The sequence below is a fragment of the Carettochelys insculpta genome, chromosome 1, assembly GCF_033958435.1.
Source record: "Carettochelys insculpta isolate YL-2023 chromosome 1, ASM3395843v1, whole genome shotgun sequence".
NCBI lineage: Eukaryota > Metazoa > Chordata > Testudines > Carettochelyidae > Carettochelys > Carettochelys insculpta.
In genome coordinates, this window is record NC_134137.1 from 89,296,990 (window position 1) to 89,312,603 (window position 15,614).

Here is a 15,614-nt window from a genome sequence, read left to right on the forward strand (position 1 = left end):
TATGTGGCTAAGGCATTTCCAGACATTAAATATGGTTGGCACAGAAGAAATCTGAACAGTTATTATTGGTCCTTCAGATACTTAACGGCCTCATCGTTCCTGTGATTGCTGCTCCCAGTGCAGAAGCTGGTTCTGAATGTTGTGAGCTCTGTGAGGCCCGTTGACAGGAATTCCAGGCCCCAGGACAGCACACTCAGTGGGCCCCCTCTCCTCCTTCCTTAGACAGAGCCACAAGCTGTCCTCCGGTCCGGAGAAACCCAGAGCACCACCCCTCAATCAGAGGACCCTCTGATCAGTTATAGCTCCACCTCCCCCTGTTTGGAGGTGCCCCTCTGACCTTCCTTCCCCTCATTGCCCTCAGACCATCTGCTTCCCAGCTCTGCCCCACAGTGGTCCTGTGCCCAGCTTGGCTACTTCCCCTCTGGCTTCTCCCCGTCAGCCCACTTCTGGCCTGCCGCTCCATGGACCCAGTGGGGCTTAAAGCAGCTGGGAGCTCCCTACAGCTGCTGCCTTGCTGCTACAGCAGCTCTATCTAAAAATATACCTGGGGAGGGCAGTGGCAGCCCTGCACCCCCTGAAGTCCACCAAGCCTCAGAAAATTCAACCCCTTTGTCTCCCCTGCCGGTGGGCATGGCTCTGTGCTATTTACAAAAATGGGCCTCAGTGCTGTAGGTATCTTTAGATCCACTGAGGGAGGGCAGAGATACACACAGGGCAAGAAAAGGAAAATCCGGTGCCAACAGGAAATTGGAGAGTTAGGGTAAGGTGTTCAGTGTTTTACTGTATAATATTAATGAGTGAACTGAAAACAGCAACGTTGCCTTTCCTTTTCACTTTCTAGCCACCTATTTCCAATTTTCTAGCTTTCAGCCTTGCTACCTTAGAATCACTTCTTTTCTTTCCTGTGTTGAAGGATAAAAAAGAGCACCCTGTAGGTATCAGCCTTAGTCTTCATGTATCATTACAGCAGGGTTATGTCTACACTAGCACACTACGGCTGTGTCTACACGTGCCCCAAACTTCGAAATGGCCATGCAAATGGCCATTTCGAAGTTTACTAATGAAGCGCTGAAATGCATATTCAGCACTTCATTAGCATGCGGGCGGCAGCGGCGCTTCGAAATTGACAAGACTTGCTGCCGCGCGGCACGTCCAGACAGGGCTCCTTTTCGAAAGGGCCCCGCCTACTTCGAAGTCCCCTTATTCCCATGAGCTCATTGGAATAAGGGGACTTCGAAGTAGGCGGCGTCCTTTCGAAAAGGAGCCCCGTCTGGACGCGCCGCGCGGCGGCAAGGCTCGTCAATTTCGAAGCGCCGCTGCCGCCCACATGCTAATGAAGCGCTGAATATGCATTTCAGTGCTTCATTAGTAAACTTCGAAATGGCCATTTGCATGGCCATTTCGAAGTTTGGGGCACGTGTAGACACAGCCTACGTTGAAGTAGGCTATTTCAAAGTAAGGACATCGAAATAGGCTACTTCGACATGTATCATCTACACATCCTCTAAGGCTGGTGTAATTGATGTTCAACATCGAAGTAGAGGCGGGGAACATTGAAAGGAGCCGCCCCAGAAGGAAATGCGGAGCGTCCACACACACAAGCGTTCCCTGTCGAAATAAGGGGCCAGCAAAGCCCCAAACTGCTTCCTTAAAGGGCCCCTCCCGACACACTTGCCCTGCACAGCACAAGATCCACAGAGCAGACAACTGGTTGCAGACCCTGTGCATGCAGCATGGACCCCCAGCTGCAGCAGCAGCAGTCAGAAGCCCTGGGCTAAGGGCTGCTGCACGCAGTGACCATAGAGCCTGGCAGGGGCTGGACAGAGAGTCTCTCAACCCCTCAGCTGATGGCCGCCATGGGGGACCCCGCTATTTCGAAGTAGCAGGACGTGGATCGTCTACACATGCCCTACTTCGACATTGAACGTAGTAGGGCACTATCCCATCCCATAGAGATTTCGATGTCTCGCCGCCTAACATCGATTTCAACGTTCAAATAGCATAAAGTGCATGTAGACATGACGCGTGCTATTTCGACGTTGTTCCGGCTACTTTGAAGTAGCTGGCTAGTGTAGATGCACCCTAGGTGCCTTATGACTGGGTTTGAAAATGAAGCTATTTGATCAATGAGGTCATGTTAGTTTAGTGAGATACAAACATTAGTACTAACACAAAGGCTGCGGCTACACTGCCCCTCCCTTTCACAAGGGGCATGCAAATATGGCTGTGGATTAGGAAGAACGGTGCTTTTGAAAGCAGGGTTTCCTTTATAATATACCCCATCTACATGGCTGTTTTGGCTTTTGAAATCACATTTTCCAGAATTGAGCTCCCACATGAGTGTGCAAATGAGGTGTGAGATATTTGAATCCACTCCTCATTTGCATTTCTGATCAACCACATTTGAATGCCCCTTCCAAAAGGGAGGGGCAGTGTAGCCACAGCCAAAGGGTGTGTCTACACAGCAGCGTTATTCCGAAATAAGCTATTATTTCAAAATAACTTTGCTGTGTAGACACACCCTTTAGAGGGAGAGAGGTTTAAGGAGGATGGTTCTTCCAGTAATCCCCATCTCTGGCATATCACAACTGGACAGAGACAGAATAGCAGATGTCAAAGGATAATGTGCTATCAAAATTTCCATTTTCTGCAGTTATTTCCATGGCAGGATAGAAAGTTAGACTGTTGCTATCATGAGGTCATACGAAAGTTCCATGGCTCTAGTATTACTGTGCAGTCTTTACATGGCTAAAGACAAAGAGTTACAGAAGACATCACCATTAAAACACACACACACACGCACACACACACACACACACACAGAGACCCCTAAGAGTAGTGCTGTTTTATACGTGCTTTGCAGAGCTGCAAATAAATCAACAAAAAGGCAAGGCAATGGAGACCCAAGTCCAGTGTACCTTGTATAGTGATAAAGCTCAAACTTGAGTTCATGCTGCTTTTCAGATATTGGATTGCGTCTGTTCAGTGCAGTTTAAGTGTTGTGTAGCTCCCTTTGCTGGCAGCAAACTGGAAGTGCAGTTTGTGTGTGTGATTCCTGAGTCTGTCAACAAAGCAGCTTTTACTTAGCTTTGGGGTCACTATGCGCGATCTCAGGAGAAGGAATATAAACCTTCAAAAATTCATCAATGAAAAGGAAAAAAAAAAGTAGTTTTAAAGCACTACAGGAAGCAATAAGCCAGACACTTGGGTAAATAGCTGAATTAAATAAAGCCAAGGCACAGTTTGACATAACTTTTAATCATGACCATTGCCCTCAGGGTAATATAAGAAGTTCGGTTGCATATATTCTCTGCAATTCTACCCAGCTTATTCTACACTAAATTTATTGGCTTCTAGTCTGCATGCAGGTCAGCTCTTTTGGTATGTGATCATTGGTCTATGAAGGTGCAGGTTTAAACTACAGACAGGGATTGCAGAAGTCTAATTCAGTAGAATTCAGTCCCACACATGAAGCACAAGTAATTTACATTTGACTATTATGACAAACAGCAAAACAAAATACAATACAACAAAGTGTTTCTAAATAAGGATGCTAGCCAAATGCGGTGTTGATCATTGAATAAAATGGTGAAGGGTAAATAACATATATACAAAGGTTTTTCTGCTCACATTTTTAATTCTTTCCAGTGATACTCATGGAGGAAAGCTTATGGGGCAAGTGACACTCATGGGCAAAGCTTTTGCTCCAAAATATCTGTTAGTCTATAAGACACCACAGAACTTCTTGTTTTTCAAGATACAGACTAACTCCGCTATCTCTCTGATACTCCTGGAGGTGTGTACAGTTCTTTGGGCAGAATATTTTTAAAATGTCTCTAGTAATTGGCAAAATTGTCTTTCTCAGGAAATTATAATAATTTCTTTTTGTAGTTAGTGGTTAAAGTATCTGAGTCTTGTACTATTTCATTGTTTCACATCCACTGCTGTGTCAGAAAGTGTAGGTCAATGTAGTTATTTCATAGGAAAGTCCTTTCTTCCCAAAATTCTGATGATTTGTAGAGACTATTAGATATGAGGTAGCACAGTGCTAGCCAAAGATTAAGGTGGGATGATCATCACAAAGAAGTTATCAGAATCTGACATTTTAAAAAATGTTAATAGGGAAATTATTCAACAGTTTTAATGCTCCTTCATTGTCGTGTTGTGAGTAGACACAGTTTCTACTGGATTTGCTCAGAATCTTGTGGGATCTATCCCTTAATCATGCTTGGCTGTAAATCATTTGGAGCCTCAGAGGAAAAGCACGGTAGAAATCTGTTCAGGTGTCTTCTAAAGTCAGGAGAACCATGCAAAAGGCTTCAGTGGTGGCTATACAGAAGGGAGTAACAGAGATTGCTCATCATTCACCAGCAAAGGATGAGAGAGGGCTCCTTGTAAGAGATCAAATGCCTGTCAAGTTGAAGCTGATGTCTAAAGGCAAAAATTTGTCTTGATCACAGGATAGGGATATGGGTCCTATTACAAGCTCTGCCAATGATGTTGCTGTCTGATCTTGGTCATATCTCTTATCTCTGCCACTGTTTCTTTTCCTGACACTCATCTGTATTGCCTATGTAGACAATGAGCTATATGAACTATACCTCTGCATATGCATGTAGTGTGTAGTAGAATAGGCCCCTTACCTGTGCTAAGGCTGTTAGGCATTACAAATACTGAATACCAGACAGAACAGAAAAATGGGCTAAGAAAGGGGCATGGTTTTTTTTGTATTATTTTGTTTTTTGACATAAAAGGTTTCCATCAGAATATACAGTTTCATCAAAATTGAAAAGTTTTACAGAAGTTCTAATAAAATTTATGATGGGGAAAAGCTGAAAAGAATTGTTTCAGCTTTTTCATTTTACTTTGGTGATGTTAAAATATTTTGTTCCAACGATGCACGAATGACTTGCTTCAACATTACATTGCATTTAATTTTGTTTCTTGGTTTATATTATAATTGTAATTTTATATTTAATATTGCTTCAGCATAATAAAAAGTATGAAATGACATGATATGGTCAAAGTTAAACATTTGTATGTTTCCTGAGGGTTTTGGAGTTTCTATTTTGTGACAAATTTCTGATTCTTGTTTCAGTTCAGAATGAGAACAAATTTCAAAATTCTCTTTCTCACAGAATTAAAATTCTGTTTCTCAAACAACTCCACGTCAGAGTAGGGGCATATTTTGGACATTTCCATCACAGAAGGTAGTCACATACAAAGTTGTTTGCTGTAATTCTCATGGTACAACACAGGATGTAAGGTCTTTTGTGAATGATTCCTTCAGGGTATCAGGTGATCACCATTTGGGTACAAGAATAAACTTCAACTGTGGGCTAAATTAGGTATTGGATTATCGGTAGCACTGGAGACTGAGCTGGACCACTACAAGACTACCAGACTAGATAGGCCATTGGTGTAGTCTGGAGTGGTGCACTTGTGTTGTGACCACACTGCATCATAAAATGCTACTGACCAATTGGTGATAGTGTGACATTATCCTGGCAATAAGGCCTTTCCAATACATTACATTCACAATGCTTTTAAAACTCAGTGGTCACCCCAGAACACTTGTTTGTATGGATAGGACCTAGATTTTGTGAGTACAAAGCAGGGCACACAAATAATCTTTGATGGGAAGTGTGTTCTGAGGTTGTTCTAGTTCATTGATCAAGTAAGTCTTTTCTTGTGTACTATTATTTATTAAGCATCTGAAGAAACAGTGGACCAAATTCTGTTCTCAGTTATAACTGAGATGGGAACTCCATGGAAATCGAGTCCCCTGGCTTTCAGTGCAAACCAAGAGCAAAGGGGTTCTTGTATGCACAGTTAGGGGTGAGGCAAGGGTATGGCCAGTGGATTTGCCAACTTTGGATCCATTAATACCGGATCATAATATCAATGGAGGGAGCAAACAGGTAGTGAACAGGCTAAATTTCCCTGATCTCTTGTAGGGGAAAAGGTCTTCATATCCTAGAATCAGCTTACATGACTCTGTTACTCAGGTTTTTGTGAAAGGCAGGTTTGGGGCCTTAAAATAACTGGCCAGCCCCTTAGTTGTGGAAATAGATGTAGCTTCGCTCAGGTCAATGGAAATATGCCATCTTATAAGAGCTGAGGATTTGAACTAATAATTGCAGGCCTCTGCTTTAGCAATTCTCCCTTTTAGATGCAACCCGTCAAGCTATGATAATAACTTGGAATCAGCCTTGCAGACATATAAAGCTTTGTCAGTACTTTCAACATGTTGAATAGTCTGTATTAGGAAGTTAATGAAAATCACATAAAACTGATCCAATGAGCATATTAATAATGCATCTGGCAGGTATTCTAATGTGTGAAATAATTCAGAGCATTTCACTGGCTTTTATTTTTTTTTTTTACTCTTGAGGTCCTTTATATTTTTAGTAATATTAAGCTAGCTCCCCAGTAGATACAGTCTGTGAATTTTTCCCTCTCTATCAAGAATTTCCACTTTTTAGTTCTATGGTCCAAGTTCTTTTTAGGGGGAGAAAATGCAATGGGTTGCCTATGGAAGTCAATGATTTTATTACACCAAGAATGGATCTGACTTGCTGTGCCCAGTGCTGACTCAATGACAGCACAAAAGTATAAAGTTCAGGAAAGAGAACACTATGTGTGTCTTGGGGAATGAAATCCCATTGCCTTGTCCCCAGAAGCACAGATGCAGTTCATGCTGCAGCTTCACCACTTGGCCCCACAGCACCCAGATATGTGTTTGTGATCAAGTGAGCTCACTCAGCGTGTGGACCACTGGCCATCCCTGCATCTCTGCCCATGCCACAATCTCCTCTTTTTACCCCTCTTTTTACCTCTCAGCCCTGTGGCACTTTAAAGACTGACAAATTCTATGGGGTCACCATAGATGAAATGCCTCAATTTAGAGACCCTCTGAGAGGCCAGTGTTTGGTCTGAATAACTTTCTATGCAATAGTAACAGAGAGGTAGTTGTGTTAGTCTAACAAAACAAATCGGCAGAAATGTAGCACTTTACAACTAACAAAATGATTTATTCAGTTCATGCTTTATGATTTATCACTGAATAAATCATTTTGTTAGTTTTTAAAATGTGACATTTCTGCTGTTTTGCTTTCCTATGCAATGACTCTTAAGCCTTTCACAACTACAGTGAGATTTGACCCTAAGTATTCAGAGATAACAGGTGTTAACATTACTTAGCTGGTATCCTAGTACTCAGTAGATTACTCTAGTTGATTGTCTGAAATGCCTTATTTCCTCACGACCAAAGTCTGCTGCCCTAAGTAATGCCCTATTACATGCTTAGTGAGGGAACACTCATCAAGAATAAGGGTGGCAGAATTCAGCGCTGATCTGTTAATTTGCTCCTCCACAATTTTTACATAATTACTTCCAATTCTTTAATGGAAAAACAACACTTTTCAGTGAGCATTTCCAAAGCTGCGTGACAAGTCATGTTACATCCCACAGCATAATTCCTGAAAAAAATCTTCCACCTTGATTATTGGTGTCATAAGAATTCTACAGAACATACTTTGGCCAGTTGCCCAGAAACATAAAAGTCTCCAAGAACATGTTTATAGCTTTTGTGGAAGCATCAGCATAAAATCAACATGGAACAGAATTTTACTTCTCCGTTGAAACAAACATCACCTAATCTTGTTATCAGGAAACCCCAGGAATAAATCAAGTTCTTTGCTCCACCTGTGCATCCAAGGATTCCCTCCCCATTAGCATGGTGTGGTTTTGAACAGCTGTTTATGAAACGAGTTGTGGGAGTCTGGGCAGTGGTATCCTCTATAGTTTCTGCTCTAGTATGAGTACTCAGTTTTTAATCAGCCTGAGGCACAGTGGGGTGCTGCTTCAACTTTCCAGTGGAGAAGGGAGCTCTGTTAACAAGCTTCAACTTTCTAGTAGAGAAGGGAGCTCTATCTGCCTTCAAAGATGTGTTCAGTCCAGGAGGATTCCCTTCACAGGATTTTGGCGTAAGGGGATCTTTGAAGATTTTTGGATTTTTTTTTAACTTTGTAGGTGGTCTTAATTCCCCTTCGTGTCTCACTGAGCTGAAGCTACAGAGAGCAGCATGGAGCATATCTGTCTAGCTTTCTGGAGGAGAGAGACTTCAGGAACTTATACTTTGGTTTTACGGTTATCTCTATTATGCGAGATCTGTGGTCCCCTACCTCAAAACTCACAAAGAGTAGAAACATCTCTTGGGTTAGTAAAGGCTATGTATTAGTAAGGCCCATAATTTAAAAGCAAGCAAAGGCTCTATATAAAATGAGGCCACTAGATGGCAGAATTGATTAAGCAATCAAGTTATTTTAGGCCTGTAAAATGTATGCACAAGGACAGATGATTTAAAGGACAGGTACCAATGAGTAGCTAGTGCTTGTAGCTATTCTCCCAATATGATAGCTGGCCTACCTGTAGGCACTTTGAACTAACAGAGGCCATTGTGTTTGTATATCACGTCTAGAAGCAATACTTCAAAGACCAAAGCATCAAATAATGACTATTGTTGGATCTTTTCTAGAAATGCAGCTTTTCTAGAAGTGTGGCTTTGTTCTTTTTGAAATGTTGAGCAGTGTGATGCTACTTGAATATAAGAAGTTTTTTTAAGATAGATTAGATATACTCTATTTGTGGGTTTTCCCAAACCCCACTGTTCTGAGAGGTATCTGTTCCGAGGTGAACCAGTTCTTTTTTTTTTTCCAGATATTCTGTTTTAATGATCTGTTTGTTAGGGCACCAGAATATCTCTTATGGGAGGGTTGCCGTTTTTCCAAATTATCCACCAGTTACAGTAGATTCCAGGGTCCTCAGGTTACGTCTATACATAGGGCTATGTCTACTCTCTATTTTCAAATAAGATATTCCAAAATGAATATTTTAAAATATCTTATTTCGAAATAACACAGCAAAACACAAAATGCATTTCAAAATAGCACTTAGCTATTTTGAAATACCATTTCCAGTCCATAGCACTATTTCGAAAAAGTGCCAGGGGAGCCCATTATGGCCTTTTCCGAAATAGGTGTTATTCCTTGGGCAATGAGGTTTACACAATTGAAATAACACACCCTGTTATTTTGAATTGATTTTGAAATATCAGTTGCATCATTTAGACAATGCCCAAGTTATTCGGAAATAACTGCTGTTATTTTGCGGTAACTTGTCCATGTAGACATAGCCTAGCAGCTCAGCATGTAGGTAAGTCAGATCACTTTTAGCCATTATCTCAGCTAACTTCAGTATCCTGATGCAACAACCTCCAGTCTGCACAACAAATACTGCAGGTGGTGCAATCTCATACTAACATAGTTCTCTGAGTATTCAGCCTACTATTGCAATAGCTGTTTCTGTTCAAAATACCTCTGTACGAATATTTTAATGTCATCCTCTTCACAGTCAGATCTTCAGGACTATATCTATACTGGAGGGCTCTGTAGACAAAACTGGGGTTTTGTCATCAAAACTCGCAGTGCATCCACACACAAAATCCTTTTTGTCAACAGAAACTGTCGACCAAAAAGCTGTGTACACACTCTGGGGGCCCTTTTGTAGACAGAACTGATCAAAAGATCGATCTGCTTTTACGTGTCTCAAGACTGACAAAGACGTTTGGATGCTGGTTCCCATTATTCAGTTGCACATTCAAACCCCTGACTTAGGTGACCTTCCAAACTTTAGCCTAGACATGTAAATATGTACAAACTCTCACATACAGAAGAAGTTCCCCTGGACACTATCTCCAGCCTATGCTGCATCTGCCCCATGCTGGACTCTGTTGATGGCTAAGGACAGTCCTGAGGGAAGGGAGAGGGTGGCAGCATTCTCCCAAGTCCCAGGAAGCCTCGTTACAAGGTGCAATGCTTGGGAGAGGAGGAGACGTTGTGGGGCTCAGAGCCGCCTTTCCCACCCAAGTAATGGGATAGGGAAGGGAGGAGTGAAAGTGTGTGTGGGCTTTATGCTAGGGCTGGTGTGGGAAGGAGTTACGGGGGGTGGGGTCACATGGCCAGAGCCTCTCTATTGTCACTTCCCAGCAATTGCCTGCAGCCTGTCTGCACCCCAAACTCTTCCTCCTGCCTGTTCATGCAGTCCATAGCTTGCACCCCAAAGCAGAGCCCTCACATCCTGCAACCCAGCCCTGTGCCCCAGCCCTAAGCCCCTTACTGCACCGTGAACCCCACATCTCTGACCCTACTCCCCAACCCTCACTCCTGCACTGCCCTCATCCTCTGCTCCTCCCACTCTCCAAACTCCTCCTCCCCAACCCCACCTCAGGGCCCTTATTCCCAGTCAGAGCCCTCATCCTTCCCACGCCCACTCTCTACCCGAGCCCGAGCTGCCTCCCGTACGCCAAACCCCTTGGCTCCCTCTTACTAATTTTATGGTGTGCGTTCTTGAGCCACATCCACACTATCAAGTTCTTTCGAAAGATTTGTTTGAAAGGAAGAGCTCTTTCAAAAGATCCCGCAGAGCGTCTGCACACAAGACACTGTTTCGAAAGAACATCGAACGAATGTGGTTCTTCTTTCAGAAGCACACTTCTGCTCCCACGTCAGGAAGAACTCCTGCTTGTGAAAGAACCTTTAGAAAAAAAGCGCGTGTAGACGCTCTGCAGGCTGCTCTTTCAAAAGAACAGTCCTCCATGGTGCTGACCAGCTGGCGCTATGCTCCACATGTCTGTCTGCTTTTAAAGCTGCAGGGACCCTGAAACCCTGGGGCAGGGAGCTGAGAGTGTGGAGGCAGCCAGGAGGGAAGCCCCATAGTCCCACACCTTCACAGCCACTCCTGCAGTGACCGGATCCATGATGTTGACCAGCCAGCTGCCCTGCCAGCTGCAGGGACCCCTCAAAGAGATGGCGAACGGGGGTCACAGGAGCCTGATTGGGGCACCAAAAGGAGGGCCCCCTCCTGGATGGAGCCAGAGCTCCAGAACCTCCTGGAGCTCTGGCACGAGGAGGAGGTCCTCCAGGACACGCCTGGCCACTGGTGGAATGCTCCCACTTACACCTGGCTGGCCACCAGAGGCCACCCTGTCTGGACCACTGACCAGGTCTGGTGTAAGGTTAAGGAGCTGAGGCAGGCCTAAGTGCAGGCCTGAGCCAGTGCCAGGCAGTCAGGCCAGGCACTGGCCAACAGCCTCTATTACCAGGAGCTGCATGGGCTGCTCACCATAGAGGACAGCTCCCCACCCTGTGTCCTCCTGGACACAGCAGCCCTGCAGCCCCCTGCTGCGCTGGAGTGGGAGTTGGGTCCAGATTGTGACCAGCCAGCACCTTCCAGCCAGGTCAGCGCACCAGAGCAAGACCCATGGTCTGAGGTCCCATTCAAGGACAACACCACAGATGGAACCCTGAGGTAAGTGCTCAGCACCTCGCATTCCCCAGGGTCGGGGTGCCCACCCCCTGCCCCCCGCCATGCCCCAAGGCAGCCCGGGCACGTGGACATGGCCGCAGGGTGACACCCAGCACCCGCCCCCCTGGACAGTGCAGCAAACTGCACATGAGCATGATGGGGTGGGAAGGGCCAGGCTGCACCTGGCACATGTGCCACAAGTGCAGGGACCCCCATGCCTGGACAACCCCCCTTGCCCCCAAGCCCATTCCCTGGGGGGGCGTGGGACCCCACAACGTTCAGCACCATCCCCAAGGTGGCACACAGGCCACGGTCGGCAGGCTCTGGCATGTAGCACATACATGCCACAGCTCCCAGCACATCCTCGGCCCTCGGCCCAGGGGTGGGGACTGCTGCCTATGGGGATGGGGGGTGGCACAGCACTCAGGGTCAGGCCTGTGAATAATAGTAAAAAATGGAGATGCACATCTCATAGAGCTGGAGGGGACCTCAGGAGGTCATTGAGTCCAGTCCCTGCCCTATTGGCAGGACTAAACACCACCTCTTTTTTAAAATCTATTTGCCCTAGATCCCTAAATGGCCCCTCAAGGGCTGAGATCACTACTGTGGGTTTAGCAGGCCAAGGCTCAAACCACCAAGGTATACCGCCATCTGGCACCCAAGTGGCATCTCTCTCCCCTCCCTTCTTTCCAGGTGTGACAAATGAGGGCAGGGTGAGCCCCAGCACAACCTCAGGGCCAGCCAGCCCCATCCAGGATGTTGGGCCACCAAGTCCGGGAGGGACTGCAGCAGGGGTTGCAGCTGGCACTGGGGGAGGCTGACCTGGCCTGGTGGTGGGAGACACGGAGGGATGTGGTAGGCATGCTGCATGCAGTGTGCACAGCCTTCACTGAGATGCCCGCCCAGCCTCCCGCCGCTCCCTGACAACCCCGCTGTCCCTCCAGCCAACCCCCACCGCTCTCTGCCACCCCTCCCACTGCCCCCTCAGCCCCTGGTGCCCTCACTATCCTGCTTCCTCCCAATCTCCCACCATCCACCTTACGTGACCTCGTGGTCTGGATCAAAGCCAGGCTGGGCCTCAATGAAGCAGCTCCCCTTTGCCCTCCCTGACAAGGCTGAGACCACTGCACTACCCCCACACCCCTACCTCTGCATGCCGCCAGCCCCATCCCAGCCACGACGGCAACCCCACACCCCGGGAGGGAGAGGCTCCCATTGCAGCTGTGGCTTATGGCCCTCCACCTCCTTAGAGGACTCAGGCCCCCACCCCCTGTCCCAGCCTCCTTCCAAGTTCTGGTGCCCCCACCCCCTGTCCCAGCACACCCCTAATGTATATAGTTCCTCCCTGTGCATAGGTCTAGGCCTGTGTACGGGTGGGGTGTAATGGTCCCCTAGAGCTTGGCCTCCCTGCCTCTCCTGCTGTGCCTCCTCAGACCCCTAAGCCTGTCCCTGTGGGTCTCGCTTACCCCAGTGCCCCCCGTGCCTGGTTTGCAGCCAGGACATGCCTTACCTTGAGGACTATGGCCCCGATGGTGGACTTGCCCACCCCAAACTGCTTCCTGATGGAGTGGTAGCTGTCCAGGATGGTGAGCTTCCAAACGGAAATGGCCACATGCTTCTCCACTATAAGGGCAGGTGTCATCCAGGTGTCCTGGTGTTGGAGGATGGGGGTGAACTGGATGCAGAGTTCCAAGAAGATGTCCTTCTTCATGTGGAGATTTTGCAGCCAGCACATGTCATCCCACTCAGCCAGAACCACCTGGTCCCACCAGCTGAAGCTCACCAGATAGCTCCACATGTGCCAGATGGCTGTGGGTGGGGGAGCACAGCAGGGGCTGTGGTAAGCAAGGGATCCCACAGCCAAGTCCTGGCCGCCATAGCAGGTGGAGGACGGCTGCCAGTAGGGTAGCCAGCAGGTAAGGCAGGGTGATCCTGTGGGCTCAGAGCTGTTCAGGGTCCATGCCTCTGAGGGCTGAGCTTCAGGACTGGGCATGGGCTGTGTGCAGCCCAGCAGGCCTGACCAGCACGTGGAGGGAGGGAGTGTTTGGCAGGGTCCCTTTAAGGGAGAGTATGGCCAGCTTTTCTGGAAGGGCTTTCCAGCCATGTGACCTCATCAGTGGCGTTCCCTGGCCCATTACTTGAAAAGAGCACCTGGGGCTGTGTGGATGCGCTCTTTTGAAAGAACAGATTGGTCTTTCGATCTGCTTTTTTACATGTGGATGCAATCTTTCGAAAGACAATCTTCTGGATGATCATCTTTCGAAAGATTGCTGTAGTGTAGACACGGCCATAGGGAGGTGATTTTTTTTTCACACATCATCTCCATACTGATGCACATAATGAGGTGCATTCCATACAAGTTGATATTCAAAGTTGATGGTCTTAGTTAAATAAATTTGTCTTACAATAGTGATATTGTGTGATATAGGGAAACTGTTACACACTTGTTTCCAGTCCATTTTTAAATTATAGTTTAAAATATGTATATTGACTTAGAAGGCAACTGTGGGCACTTGACACTTGGAACCATTCTGGACATCACCAGAAAGTATACAAACCTTCTGCCCTGACCCTCCCCTGTGCTGCTGTAAAACTTAAGAGGAGACCTTTTCATCCTTTCTTGATTTGAAAATCTCCAAGCATTAGTTTGCTAGAAAGAAAATACAAACTGATTTTTTTAAAGCTTACTTTCACACTATTTCTTTCTGTTATTAGTTGGTGTACACAGTGAGTTGATTCACCCGGAGGACTTCCAAAGACACACAATAAACTGTCAACATTTAATTTTTGGTTTATAAAACCCAGTTCTTCTCTCTTTAATTATATTTCTTGCTAATTCTCTGGAGTTATTAATCACCAGCTGCCAGCTACATGTGTTCATAAGGTGCCTTACTTGTCATATGAAATAATTGGTAGCTTGCTTAGTAAATCAGAATAAAAAAAAAACAGGATGCAGGTGTCATACAGTCAGTTTCCAAAGAGATAATTGAAAGTACTGTTTTTTTTTTATTTTAATTCTAAATCTGTAGCAGTGAACCACAACTTGTGTTCTAAAAGGAATTGAAGGTCCCTAAAGATATGTAAGTAGTCTTCTAAGATTTTTACTGTGTACATGCTATTAATCACTTGCTTTAATTTTTTTTTTCAATTTCTTCTTATCGTATGAATCAGAACTTAAATTCAGCCAGAGTTGTTTCAAATGGAGCTCTGATGAATATTTTCACCCCCCTGAAGTTTTTATAGAATACTAGAGAACAGGAGTGGTGGGGGTGGGGGGCTGTCTCAAAAGTACTCTGCGAGAATTTAATCCCTGTTTTGATCTCTTTCTCTATATATAAATCTAAAGTAAGTTAAGGAAACGAGAGCCTTGAATGAAATAAGTTTTCACACTAAAACATGAATAGTATGTGGCCATAGTAGAAATCATCTGATATCACTTTCCATTAAAGAACTCACACAACCTAAATGTAAGTCACCATCTAAATCTCAAATCATTTCAGATGTGAATAATCCAAGGGGGAAACCTTCAAGGTAAAGAACAAGTAATAGTCTATTAAATATTTATTTCTTACTATGAATAAAAACAGTTGATACCGTAACTTCTTGGAAAGCATACTACAATTATGCCTTCAACTGGTTCTCTCTGAATCTGAAGATACCTGTTTGTTGTTCACTCATTGCCAAAGAATAGTGGAATTGTTTGAGTGGAAGGGATATGTAGAAAGTCTACTAGCCTATACTGCAGCAATGGGCCCACATAGGTGTCTAAATTGTTGTGGCTGCTTTGTGGCAGAGTTTCAATATTTCTACACCACGTTCACTAGGTGTTCTGGAAGAAGTCAAGTGATTTTTTATAATGTACCTGGAAATGACTGAACTATTGCCAGCAAACTCTCTATTAATTGAATCTACCTTCTGTTTCTGTTCACAAATTCACCAAAGCCAGTTATCACTGTCAGTATGTTGTTGTTTGAATAATTTGACAAATGTCTTAAACTGAAACATAGTTCAGCCTAAGGACAGGTGAATAGTAAATGACAGCATTGCTGCAAATAGCACATATGTGATGTTTGAAATGTATGCTGTTTTGATTGGGCCCATATGAATGTTCCTTTCTCCGAACAGATAAACTGAACTCCTAGCATCACCTTTGGCGCGAGTATTCAAGACTACAAAATTCAAAATCTCTTTTCAGAATGTATTTTGCACTACCGTCCTGAAAATCCCATTTCAGTGAATATCCCTGA